The 14,390-nt window shown below is 47.9% G+C and overlaps 1 protein-coding gene across 3 annotated transcripts in view; it reads right to left on the minus strand.

Annotated features, from left to right (window-relative positions):
• The window catches only part of CLEC16A (C-type lectin domain containing 16A), a 462,030-nt gene that overhangs the window by 244,553 nt on the left and 203,087 nt on the right, over positions 1–14,390 (minus strand). The window lies entirely within an intron of this gene.

The raw sequence follows: 14,390 nt of genomic DNA on the forward strand, positions 1-14,390 counted from the left end.
GCATAATTATTAGGCAACTTAACAAAAAACAAATATATACCCATTTCAATTATTTATTATTACCAGTGAAACCAATATAACATCTCAACATTCACAAATATACATTTCTGACATTCAAAAACAAAACAAAATCAGTGACCAATATAGCCACCTTTCTTTGCAAGGACACTCAAAAGCCTGCCATCCATGGATTCTGTCAGTGTTTTGATCTGTTCACCATCAACATTGCGTGCAGCAGCAACCACAGACTCCCAGACACTGTTCAGAGAGGTGTACTGTTTTCCCTCCTTGTAAATCTCACATTTGATGATGGACCACAGGTTCTCAATGGGGTTCAGATCAGGTGAACAAGGAGGCCATGTCATTAGATTTCCTTCTTTTATACCCTTTCTTGCCAGCCACGCTGTGGAGTACTTGGACGCGTGTGATGGAGCATTGCCCTGCATGAAAATCATGTTTTTCTTGAAGGATGCAGGCTTCTTCCTGTACCACTGCTTGAAGAAGGTGTCTTCCAGGAACTGGCAGTAGGACTGGGAGTTGAGCTTGACTCCATCCTCAACCCGAAAAGGCCCCACAAGCTCATCTTTGATGATACCAGCCCAAACCAGTACTCCACCTCCACCTTGCTGGCGTCTGAGTCGGACTGGAGCTCTCTGCACTTTACCAATCCAGCCACGGGCCCATCCATCTGGCCCATCAAGACTCACTCTCATTTCATCAGTCCATAAAACCTTAGAAAAATCAGTCTTGAGATATTTCTTGGCCCAGTCTTGACGTTTCAGCTTGTGTGTCTTGTTCAGTGGTGGTCGTCTTTCAGCCTTTCTTACCTTGGCCATGTCTCTGAGTATTGCACACCTTGTGCTTTTGGGCACTCCAGTGATGTTGCAGCTCTGAAATATGGCCAAACTGGTGGCAAGTGGCATCGTGGCAGCTGCACGCTTGACTTTTCTCAGTTCATGGGCAGTTATTTTGCGCCTTGGTTTTTCCACACGCTTCTTGCGACCCTGTTGACTATTTTGAACGAAACGCTTGATTGTTCGATGATCACGCTTCAGAAGCTTTGCAATTTTAAGAGTGCTGCATCCCTCTGCAAGATATCTCACTATTTTTGACTTTTCTGAGCCTGTCAAGTCCTTCTTTTGACCCATTTTGCCAAAGGAAAGGAAGTTGCCTAATAATTATGCACACCTGATATAGGGTGTTGATGTCATTAGACCACACCCCTTCTCATTACAGAGATGCACATCACCTAATATGCTTAATTGGTAGTAGGCTTTCGAGCCTATACAGCTTGGAGTAAGACAACATGCATAAAGAGGATGATGTGGTCAAAATACTCATTTGCCTAATAATTCTGCACTCCCTGTAGATATGGATGAGCAGCCAAGGCCTAGCTAAAAAAAAAAACGAGGTGGTGCAGATGCCAGGCGAAAACACTATACAACACATTTACCAGAGCTGCAATAAAAATGTGAATTTCCAGGACAAGTTGTGAGTGTTTGCACAGAAAACACTGCTTGCCTCCCACCTTATTGATGAAGGGGTTACAGGCACCTTGAACCACCGGCAATAGTCTGCAAGCCCATGGGCATAAAATCATCAGGAAACTGGAGAACTATTACCCACTTTAAAAGATAATTCAAGAAATTATGATTTGTTAATAGTAGTGCATGTAATGGAAAATGCAAAATACAAAATACAAAAAACAAGAACCAACTGCACACATATCTGACAATGAACAGTGACAAGCTTCACACACATTGCCAAACATGCAAGCCACAATGCTGTCAATGGCATCCGTCAATGAACGTCATATATATAGTTCTATACAGCAATGACTATCCAGTTGCCACCTTGATCCACGAGCCACACTTAACTGTCTTACAATCAGGAAAGCTGAAGAGAGACTGAGTTGGCATAATGACTAGTACCATGTAGGACAATAGACTAAGAATTGAGTGTCAATCCTTGACCAAAAAATAGTGCTTGTATGAGGTGAAACAGTATTTTTTTTTGCTTAATCTGTCCCTACGACATTTGAACACGATCCTAGGGGATAAGGATGGGTATGGTGCATGACTCTCAGCTTCTATTGTTAACAGATCTGGGAGACTTGAGCTCACGCTAGTAAGTGACTAACATTATGTAGGGAAACGTTGTGACGACAACTTGGAGACACTCTGTGTGGCATCCAAACACTTCCAAAATATCTATTAGCCCCGGCCGAAATTAAAGCATTTGAAAAATTGCAAGGGTACATCAATAATGACCCAAAATTACTTCTGCATGTTACGAATGGAAAAAACAACCCACAAAACACATTCTATATGAACACAGATATTATTTGCGCTGTCAATGTTTTTTTATGCATATTGTTTTTGAAACAACTAGAATGTCTCTGTGGTGCACAATTATTTGTACTAGACAAGCTAGTTATTTTTAGAGCAGGCTCGGTGTGTGGCCGATGGCCGCTTAAAATGTTTCCTGATTCTGTGTTCAAAAACAGGTCCTGCAATAGAGCCACTCACTTTATGCCACCAATGACAGCATATGCTTTCAATTAGAGTGATATGATCTTAGATTCCCAACAAATTCCAATTAATGTCTCAGTTAGGTTTAGCAGTCTCAGATTGCTCTAAAAAGGAATTCTAGGAAATGTACTTGACCTAAAATAACTGCTGAGAAGTAAAATTAAATGAAGCAAGCCTTGATGTACTATTAAGCTATTAAACGGTGAATCCTTTGAAAATAAGATTACTGAGAGTAGTGGAAAATACTATTCCATTCAATCTTAAATAGTGTTCCATTACCTATGCACAATTGTGCACAATTTTATAAACTTGCAATAAAATAGATTTAGTTCTTATTAACTGATTAATGTAGGAAGTTGGCTCTTTATATGGTGGACCAAAATGAGGCACACTGTGTAAAGAGTCCAAGCAATCCCCAGAAGTGTCACAGAGGCACAAATTACATCCTAAATGATCTCTTTTGAGAGAGTGTGGTCGATCCGTTAGGCATATCAGAGATTAGTGCAGACACACTCATTAAAGAAATTCGAAAACAATTTATAAAAAGAACACATACTTTTATGTTACTTTGATACTAAGATCACCCAGGTCAGGTGAGTAATTTTCAAGTTATGAATTTTTAGAGTTACCAAAAGAAGACAATTAGTGCATTTTTCAGGAAGCTGCAATGCAATCCTATGGAGGAAAACAAGGACAGCAGACCAGGTAGATTACAATGACTTATGGGACCAATCTCCTGGACTTAAGAGAGTTCGGAGCAAGGCGCACGGCCACACAAATAGGTCACCTTGGGGAGCTCTGGTGCGTCTGGGTGCAGAGGTGTGTCACCGCATCAGGTGTCCCATTCAAGCCAAGGGGGATCTGTCTGGTTGCAAAGTCACTGCAAGGATGGACTGGAACAACAGTCCTCCTGGCGACTGCCAAAGCACTGGCAGCTCTCCCAGTTTCTTGGAGACTGCTGTGGCAGGACTGGTCAGTTGCTCCTCGAGGGTCAGATGCAGGCGGTAGGCCGGCAAAGCTAGCGCCAAGTCAATTGTGCTTGTCAGTTCTCAGATTCAGCAGGCTTCTGGTCCACTCCTTCTTTTGGGTCCAGTGAGGATCTGCTTTATGGGGTCCCCTAAATACTCAATTTAGGGGGTGTAAAGGAGAGCGAAGGGTAGTAGCCAATAAGTTACTTACCCTTAGGGTTACTACACCCCCTAGATGACTACTTCCTGTGGAGAGTGGGCATCAACCTGTCCAGCATTCTTAAAATACACCACATACAAGCTGGCAGAATTTTCTAAGTCGTGTCCACTTCAGGCTGGTCACCCCAGGGGTGTTCCCAGTCTGGAATGTGACACACCTTATGAATAGCTAATTTTCCCAACTGTCCAGGAGCCAGATTGGCCGTGGGGGAGGGGGGTGGACATTTTCCTCTGAGGAAGACCAGATCTTCATACCAAAGGCAGTGTGCTTCTTTGAAGCTCCTGCCTTGGAATGCAAGGCATCCTGTGGGAAGGGGTGTGTAACGCCCTAGCCCGGAAAGGCTTTTGTTTCTGACGTGTCAAGAGCAGAGGCTTTTACCCTGGTATGTCAGATTCTTGTCTGTTGGTGACAGGCTGGACAGAACAGGTCGGTGAGCTCACCAGCAGTTGGTGGTTTTTCAAGGGGCACCTCTAAGGTGCCCTCTGGAAGCATGTATTAATAAATCCATTACTGCAATCAGTGAGGGTTCATTAATTTGAGATGTTTAATATCAAACATCCCTAGGTTCAGAGAAAACATTATGTAGCTGTGGAACCAGTAGTGACCAGTGTCCAGCACATGTATTTAATATGGTATCCCTGCATACTTACTATGTAAGAATCGCAAAAGACATATTGCAAGTGAGGGCATATATGCATGAGCAAACATGCCCCTACTATAAAGCACCCCGCCTTAGGGCTGAAGGTCTGCTGTAGGGGTAACTTACAGATATTACAAGCAGTGTTTTAGGGGACATGGCACATGGCATGACTTACTGAACCAGAGAACAGATGCGTGCCATGTCGTGTTTTCAATTTAGGGAGCACCTTGTCACACAGCCTGAAATGGCAGTCTGCATAAGGATGGTGCTAGGTCCCTCAGAGTGGCACAAGCTGTGCTGCAGTTCTGAGAGGCCCTCTTCAGTACCCATGCCCTAGGTACCAGAGGTACAACTTACTAAGGACTTGTAGAGGTGCTGAAGGCTATGGTCACTTTGGGATCAAGTGACCAGGGGCCATATGTACCAACGCATTTTCCCATAGACACAGAATGGGTAAAACCCTTTGCTACATCTGGCCCCAGGTGTTTTGTTTTGGGGAAGGAATACTGGCCCTGGGGACCTGATTAGAAGGAACCCAGTGCACTTTAGTCAAAGTTGCATCTAAACAACAGGCAAAAAGTGTGTGGGGTGGTGTTGCAAACAGAACCCACCTCCATACAATTGCATGTTAAACCTTGTACTTGATAATGCTTATGATGCATAGCTTTGCAGAAAAGTACCCCTTTTTGACATGGTCACCCCCTACCTTTTGCTTGGAAATTGATGCAATTTTTGGCTGAAAGTGTACTGGGTTCCTGCTAAGTGGATCACCAGTGGCAGATCTCTTTCCCTAAAACTGTGCAATATTTCCCCAACTGGGAATACTTTAGTCACCCCTATAAGTCCCTAGTAAATGGTACTCCTGGTACCTAGGGGCCTGGGTACCAAAAGGATCCCCAAAGGCTGTAGTATGTATTGTGCCACCCTCAGGGATCTCTCACCTAGCACATGCAGACTGCCATTGCAGGCTAAGTGTCTTGGTGCAGCTAAAAGTGATAACACACAAAATGCCACACCGCCTGTGTTCTATGTCTCCTAATATTGCATAGAATATAGGTAAGTTACCCCTACAGTAGGCCTTACAGTCCTAAGGCAGGATGCATTATACTACATGTGAGAACATACCTGCAAGAGCAGATATGCCCCTGCTATGTCTTTGTCAATTCTCACTAATAGTGAGCGAACAGGGAAGCCATTTCAAGTGTATGTGCTAGACACTGGTCAATACAAGTCCCCTTGCTACACGATGGCTTCAATGAAAAAAGGGATATTTGGTATAAAACATCTTGCAGTAATAAACCCACACTGATTCCAGTGACGGATTAATTAATATATGCACTCAGACGGCACCTCAGAGGTGTTCCCTGAAAAACCTATCTGCTACCCATGAGGTGGCTGACTAGTTCCAAATAGCCTGCCACCAACAGACAGGTTTCTGGCCGACAAGGGTGATAGACTCTGCTCTCGGGAGCGCTGGAACAAAGCCTACACTGGCAGGGGTGTTATCACACCCCTCCCAACAGGATGACTTGCAAATCTGAATTCCAAGGCAGGGGGCTTCAAAGAAGCCTATTGCTACTGGTATGCTGATCTGGCTTCCCTCAGAAGGGAGATGTTGACTGCCCTTACCCAGGGCCTATTTGGCACTTGGTCGGGGGAGGGGGCAATTCATAATCAGAGAAGTGTGTCCACCCCTCAGGTCAGCCCCACCCCTAAGGTGAGCTGCCTGATGTGGACACAACATTTCGAAATATGCCATCATGATGATGGCAGAATTATGGGTTCTGGAACAAGGTTATGCCCATTTCCCACAGGAAGTGGTGACATAGGGGGTGCAGTGACCAGGGGTAAGTAGCCCATTGGCTACGACCCGACACTTCTCAAAACGCCCCTAAAGTACAAGTTACTTACCTTCAGTAACAAAATATCTGGTAGAGACATATTCTAGTTGCAGATTCCTCACCTTAGAATTTCCCCCAGGTGTCAGACTGGATCCGGAGATTTTTCTTCAAGCAATACCCTTGCGCGTCAGTAGGTGGAATCGTTGGACTTCGCGGGCGTCGTTGACGTAGTCGCCGCAATGACATCAGGAGTAGTATATAGACATCGCCTTCGGCCAGTGACATCAGTTTCTTTTAACGACTTTGCATGCAAAAGCGCAGAGCCGCTAAGAACACTGAGATTGGTGCGCCAGAGGTAAGGACCTGAAAGGGGAATTCCTGTCCCTAGAAATCAGTTAGCAAACGGGGAGGATGGGTGGGCGGTGAGTGATCTGCAACTAGAATATGTCTCTACCAGATATTTTGTTACCAAAGGTAGGTAACTTGTACATCTGATAGAGACTTCTAGTTGCAGATGCAGTGGAAGCGGCAGTTGCTCTGGTGTAATGAGCACACAATTCCTCAGGGGCTTGCTTCTTGGCCAAAGCGTAGCACATTTTGTTACAAAGAAGCACCCATCGAGAGATGGTTCGCTTTTGCACTGCCTTCCCTTTTTTCGCCCCCACATACCTGATAAAGAGTTGATCGTCCACCCGGAAATCTTTAGTACGATTAAGATAGAACGCCAATGCTCTTTTTGGGTCCAGCCGGTGGAGTCTCTCCTCCTCATGAGAAGGATGTGGGGGTGCACAAAAAATAGGCAGGGTGATGGACTGGCCTACATGAAAAGACATAACCACCTTCGGAAGGAAGGAAGACCTAGTGCGCAACACCACTTTGTCAGGGTGCACAGACAAGTATGGAGGTTTAGATGAAAGAGCTTGAAGCTCACTCACCCTTTGAAGCTCACTCACCCTGCGACCAGAGGTGATGGCAACAAGAAAGACAGTTTTGAAGGTGGATGGAGATGCCATTCATGATCAGCTGTGCACTGATGGCTGAGTTTGTCCGCTCTGGCGTTGCAAGAACCCACCAGATGTTGCACCACCTGGGTAATGCCCTGATGTTCCAGCCATGTCCAGAGGTGAAGTGCCTCCTGACAAAGGGTCCAAGACCCTCTTCCGCCCTGTTTGTTGCAGTATCACATGGCACTATTATTGTCAGTGAACACCTGCACTACTTTCCCTTTGAGAGAGGGATGAAATACTTTCAACGCAAGCCTGATCACCCGGAGCTCCAGAAGATTGATATAGAGCCCAGACTCTGCCGGTGACCAGAGGCCTCTGATCTCCACCTCTCCCATGTGGCCGCCCCAACCCAGAAGTGACGCACCTATAGATAGATCTGGCTGGGGGAAGGGAGAGGGATCTGCCGTAGACCCAATGCGGATTCGAAAGCCACCACTGCAGGTCCTTCGCAGTCCCCTCTGAGACCTGGCCCATGTCGGAGAGATTCCCCTGATGCTGCTCCTACTAAAACTTTAAGTCCCACTGCAGAGCCCGCATATGCCCTCTGGAACTTGTTACTAGCAGGATGCAAGAGGCCATGAGGCCTAGCAGCCTCAGAGTCAGTCTCACCGAAATCCAAGACCGAAAGATTGGAATCATAACCTGAATGTCTTGGACACGCTTTTTGGGAGGATAGGCCCAAAACTGCACTGTGCCCAGAACAGCCCTGATGAAGGGGAGTGTCTGAGAGGGAGTCAGGTGTGACTTCGGAAAATTTATAATGAACCCCAGCGTGTGCAGGAGGTTAGCCATAGTCTGATGGCAGGAGATGACTTTCTGGGGCGAGTTTGCCTTCAACAGCCAGTCATCGAGGTAGGGGAAGAATGACACCCCCTAACCTGTGCAGATGAGCTGGAACCACCGCCATCACTTTCGTGAACACCCGAGGGGCGCTGGTGAGGCCGAAGGGGCGCACGGTAAACAAAGTGCTCTTGACCTACCACGAATCGTAGGTAACGTCTGTGGGCGGCAGGATGGGGATGTGGAAATAAGCGTCCTGCAAGTCCAACGCTACCATCCAGTCTCCTGGGTCCAAGGCAGACAGAACCTGAGCCAGTGTGAGCATTTTGAATTTCTCCTTCTTGAGGAAGCAGTTCAGGTCCCGAAGGTCTAGGATAGGACTTATGCCTTTGTCCTTTTTCGGTACCAGAAAGTAGCGGGAATAACAACCATGACCTACTTCTGGCACAGGTACCCTTTCTATAGCTTCCTTGGACAAGAGAGCTGCGACTTCCTGGCAGAGAAGTGCCAAATGTTCCTCTGGAAGGTGACTGAAGGAAGGAGGCATGGCTGGTGGAGCAGATTCGAAAGGGAGGAAGTAGCCCTTTCGAAGGATCTGCAAAACCCACCTGTCCGTAGTGATGGATTCCCAGTGGGGCAGGTGATGGCGAATCCTGCCACCAACTGGATGGGAGTGAAGGGATGGACTAGGAGGGTTTAGAGGGTGCAGCGGGGGTAGAGGTGGACTGGGCAGACCTCTGGTTCCCTGTCCCATGCCCACATGGGATTTTGCGCCCTGGCCACACAGAGGCTGAACAGCAAGGGTGGCACAGTGTATGGGTGGAGGACGTGACAGGGAGCCCCTTCTGTGGCCAAGAAACAGGCAAAAAGCAGACTGCGGGGTGAGGGGCAGAGGAAAGACCAAGGGACCGAGCCATAGCCCAGGAATCCTTCAATCTCTCCAAGGCTGAGTCCGCTTTGTCTCCAAAGAGACGGGAGCCCTCAAAGGGCATGTCCATTAGGGACTGTTGGACATCCCCAGAAAAACCAGAAGTATGAAACCAGGCGTGGCGTCTCAAGGCCACCATCGTAGCAAATGATCTGCCCAGAGAGTTGGTCGTGTCCAGTCCACAACGGATCGCAAACTTTGCTGCATCTCGCCCATCTTTCACAGCTTGGGAGATAATAGCATCGGCCTTATTCGGTATCTGCGGCAGGACGTGCGCAACCGTATCCCACAAGAGTTGGTATAGCGCCCCAAAAGGCATGCGGTGTTCATAGACCGCACCGTGAGGATGGAAGAAGAAAACAACTTCTTACCAAACTGTTCCAGCCTTTTTGATTCCCTCTCCAGGGGTGCGGAAGGGAATGCGCCTGAAGAAGAGGAAGACTGGATGACAAGACTCTCAGGCGTGGGGTGTTGGGATAGGAATTTAGGGTCGTTGAGAGCGGGCCGATGGCGGCGTGCGCTAGTCCTATTCACAGGAGCCCTGAGTTTGGTTTGGACCAAGTACCCAAAAGGACATCGATGAGGGCTTCATTGAATGGCAAAAGGGGCCACAGTAGGAGGAGACAGCAGGTCAGCGTCTGGAGAAGTATCCAGACTACTGGAGTCACCCAATTCCTGAACCCAGTCCAAAGATGTGTCATCCTGGTATTCATAAGGGTCCAGGGACCCCCCCAATCCCTCCCCAAATTCATATCCATAGGAAAAAAGGTCAGATTCTGACCTGGGGCAAATAAGCCCCAATTGAAGACAAAGGCTGCATCGGCCAATGCCACTCCCACTCCTCGTTGGGGATAAGGATCGGGTTGATGTCGATAGTGGACACTACCAACGTCAGGAGCGTCGACAATCAACCTGGCTCCAGGGGTAGGTCTCAAGGGTGCGACCGGGGCCGATCCCGGAGCAGATCCGGAGGGGACCTTGTTGGCCGGAGCCAAAGGTGCCGGCGCGGAACCCAAAGGCCCCTCCACTGAACCCCTTGGGACCGAAGAACTCACTAAGTTGGGCGGGGGATGCTCCGGGAAACTCGGGGAGGCCCAGAGTGGAACAAGACCGCAGGCCTTGAGCGTCGACACTCTTCCTGCGTCACGTCAGCCGAGCGACGGGGCGAAGTCAGAGAGCAATGGGACCTCTTCAACTTCTTTTGACCTGCATCTGAGGATTTAGAAGAAGACAAATGGTGATGGCTCCGCGAAAGGTCTTGAGACCTTCCTCTCGATAGACTGGGACTTACGCGGAGTCGAGTTCCGGGCCGCCATGAGCTTTCGGGACCGCTCCCTCAAAGCCTTCAGATGCATGGCCCGGCACTTGGAGCACGACTTCGGGTTGTGGTTGCGCTCAAGACACCACAGACAAACCTGATGTGGATCCGTCAACGACATCTTGCGGTGACAGTCCTCACACGGCTTGAAACCAGTCTTCGGGGACATCCTTGACGCAACAAAATTCTCACAAAAACTCGACAAAACAGTCGAAGTCGGTCAAAAAGAGACCAAGGTAGATGTTCTCTGGATCAGCGCGTGGCACGGAAAGAAAAGAATTGACGTCACTGCGCGAAGGCAGCGTCTATATACTACTTGCGATGTCATCAGGGTGACTACGACGCCAACGACGCCCACGGAGCCGACCAACACTACCTACTGACGCAGAAGGGTATTGCTCGAAGAAAAATCTCTGGATCCAGTCTGACGCCTGGGGGAAATTCTAAGGTAAGGAATCTGCAACTAGAAGTCTCTATCAGATTTCAGTATTTAGGGGAGGGCTTCAGGAAATCAGATCCTGCTGACCTGAAGAAGAAGGACACTTCAGAGAAGCAAAAGGCAAGAATTGAAGAAGATCAGTGACTGATTCAGGGCAAACCTTGCCATCCTGCCTGCTGACTTTCACAATTGCAAGATGCTTCGTCCTCCAGCTGCTGAAACTTCAGAAAGCCTGGGAAGACTGCCAGCCTTCACCCCAGTACCAGGAACTAGTGGAGCTGCTTCCTTGCATCCCTGCAGGCACCCAAGAAACATTGTAGAGGACTCTGGACCACCAAAACCCGACGCCGGACAGCATCACTGCATTCATGCCCTCTAGCCTGAGTTGAAGTGTGTCAACAATGCCAGCGTGGTTCCCAACCTCTCCAGAGACAAAGTCCATTGTGGGTTTCCCTATTGCGACCGTCACATCGACACCTGCAGCCTGTTTAGGCAGGCCACCTTAAACCGTGACCACCTCTGATGGCGGCAACCTGACAGTCCACTGCAGCTCTGCACCCGGATGCTTCAGACAAGAAGACCACTGGTGTCCCTACATCACAGAGGCTTGTGAGACCTGAGCACACTTGTTGGTTCATCCAGATAGGACTTACAGTCCACGCCTTCACCCTGTTTCTGTGGGTCCAACCCCGCTGCTCAAATGCGACTGCCAGCGGTGACGAAAACCCGACAGTCCAAGAACCCTCTTCACCCGGGCGCCTCAGACCATGGAGATGAGGACCACTAGTGTCCCTATGTCCCAGAGCATTACAAGAACTGAGCCCACTTGGCGATTCAACCTGACTGGACCCCCAATCTTCACCTGCTGCATCTTTTGCCCGGACCGTTCCCCACTGACTTAAACGGGGCAACCGACGCTGAACTGCACCACTGCAGCCGGCCAACTCAGTGCCGCCAGAAGTGACCTGTTTGTGTGGTTTAGGACCCTGCCTCTACTCACTTTAAGTGCAGAAGACTGGACCTGCAAGTCACTGCTGAGTCCTTGTTTGTCATATTTGTTTTGGCTCCATAGGGTAACATTGCAGCTTCAGAAAACTGCACTGTAGACTTTTCAAAACTGTCAGAATTTCTTCTGCAAAACGTATTTACTTAATCATATTCATTCTGGTTTCTAGACATAAATAAAGATACTTGCCATTCTTGTAAATTGGTGTGGATCTCCTTTTTGAGTAGTGCATCTCATTTATTGACTATGGGCCTGATTACAACTTTGGAGGACGGTGTTAAACCGTCCCAAAAGTGGCGGATATACCACCTACCGTATTACGAGTCCATTATTTCCTATGGAACTCGTAATACGGTAGGTGGTATATCCGTCACTTTTGGGACGGTTGAACACCGTCCTCCAAAGTTGTAATCAGGCCCTATGTGTCTATGGCAAACGTTTAACACTCCTCTCTGATAATCCTAAGGCTGCTCGACCAAACTAACCCCTATTAGAGTACCATGGATTGCTAGAGCAAGCCCCTTTCCACCAGTAGAGGGGAACCCCTAGACACTTTGCACACTAAACCTCATTTTGGTATACTATATAAAGAGCCAGCTTTCTACATTTGTAGTGTAATGGTGGAATACAAGACTAGACATTTACTGTACCACTTGGTTAATACGTGATTGCACTAAGGAATCCAAAATCGTCCTTAGCTTATTTTTTTTTTTAACTTCTCAATGTTTTCTAAATTGTTTTAAAATAGCTGCAGGGCCTTGTGTTAAGCCCCAGAGTCCAAACTATTTAGAATGTAAACTACTTTAGTTAGTTAAGCTTTTATGAAGTGTATTTAGAATGTTATTTTAAGTTTTTAAAAAGGTCCCAATTACTTTAAAATCATGGCTGAGGGAGCAGGTTCATCCCAGGAGCTCAACCAAGTCAGAGAGCCCACAGAAGCAACTTTAGTCTCTGAGTGTGGGGTGGATGTAGCTGCATTTGCTGGCTGGCCCAGTAACCTGTGGAGATACAGACAGCAGCCTCAGATAAATGGGATCAAAATTGAAGCACTGAGGGATACAGGTGCAAGTGTCACCATGGTGACTGAAAAACTGATATCCAAACAACAGTATCTGGCTGGTGAGACCTTCACAGTAATCAATGCTGACAAGCAAGCTAAGGTCCATCCCATAGCAATGGTGTCCTCAGAGTGGGGAGGCGTTACTGGCCAGAAGAAGGTGATGGTATCCTCTGAAATTCCTGTAGCCTGTCTTATAGGAAATGATCAGGAGTCCTCAGCATTGGCTGAGGTTGAAAGAAAGCCATGCAGCTATGAATGGTATACCTGAATGGGTGTGCATGAAAACAAGAGCACAATGCAAAGCCTGGGGTGAAAAAGCGATGCGGAAGCCTCGAATGATGGCCTAGCCCTCCAAGAGAAAAGGCACGTAAGTCTGGCAAGTCAACTTCTGAGCAGACTCAAGCTCAGGTCCCCTATTTACAGGAAGAAGATATGCCAGTCCTTGAGGGAACTGAGACCCTGGAACCTGGGCCTTACAGGGGAGAGCTCCTAGGCCCAGGGGTACCCTCTAGTGAAGAGTTGTGCCAGGGACAGAGGACCTGCCTAACTCTTGAAAGCCTGAGGCAGCAAGCTACTGACTAGGAAAAGGGAGATGCTAGCGGCTCTCACCGAATCTATTGGGAGGAAGGACTCCTGTATACTGCGGCCAGAGAGCCCAAGCCTGGTGTCACTAGGAGAGTGGTAGTGCCATAGAAATACAGAGAGTTTCTACTCACCTTAGCACATGACATTCCCTTAGCTGGGCATCTTGGCCAGCTCAAAACCTGGAGTCCTTCACTTCTACTGGCCAGGCATGCCCCATTAGTGAAAGAGTTTTGCAACTCCTGTGGCACCTGTCAAGCCAGTGGCAAGGGTGGTGGACACCCAAAGGCCCCCTTAATTCCACTTTCAGTGGTTGGTGTCCCCTTTGAAACAGTAGGGGTTAATGTTATTGGCCCCCATATCCTCCAACAGAATCAAGGAACAGATTCATAGTGTTGGTAGTGGATCATGCCACCAGGTACTCTGAGCTATAGCCTTTAGTTTAGTTTAGTTTAGTTTATGGATTTGTAGAGCGCATGGCTACCCGGGGGCATCCCAGCGCTAAAGTACACCATGAATGTCGGAAGAGCCAGGGGAAGCAGATTAACTGGGAAAGGGAATGGTTTTCAACTTCCTCTTAAAGAGAAGTTCAGAGGATTCCTGACGGCATTCAAAGGGCAGGGCATTCCAGAGCCGAGCAGCCCTGATGGAGAACGAATTACCTCCCCATGATCTCTTGACCCAAGGGATGTAAATCTGTCGAGAAGAACGAGATCTAAGAGGTCTAAGGGGCGAGTAAAGAAAGATCCGTTTTCTAAGGGAAAGGGGACCCTTATTGTGTAAGGCTCTGTGAACAAGACACAGAGCTTTAAACTGAATGCGCTGCTTAATCGGGAGCCAATGAAGAGCGGAAAGATGCCTTGGGGTATTCATCCGAAGTCTAGCTGCCGCGTTCTGCGTAACCTGCAGCCTCTTTATTACATAATCTGGAGAACTAAGATATAGAGAGTTCCCATAGTCCAGGCGGGAGAGAACTAGGGCTTGTACAAGAATTCTTCTGGCAGCGAATGGCAGCGAATGGCAGAAGTCCAAGAATCTTCCTGACACTTCTAATTAAGCCGAAGCAGATC

This window comes from Pleurodeles waltl, chromosome 10 (assembly GCF_031143425.1).
Source record: "Pleurodeles waltl isolate 20211129_DDA chromosome 10, aPleWal1.hap1.20221129, whole genome shotgun sequence".
In the NCBI taxonomy this organism is placed as follows: Eukaryota; Metazoa; Chordata; class Amphibia; order Caudata; family Salamandridae; genus Pleurodeles; species Pleurodeles waltl.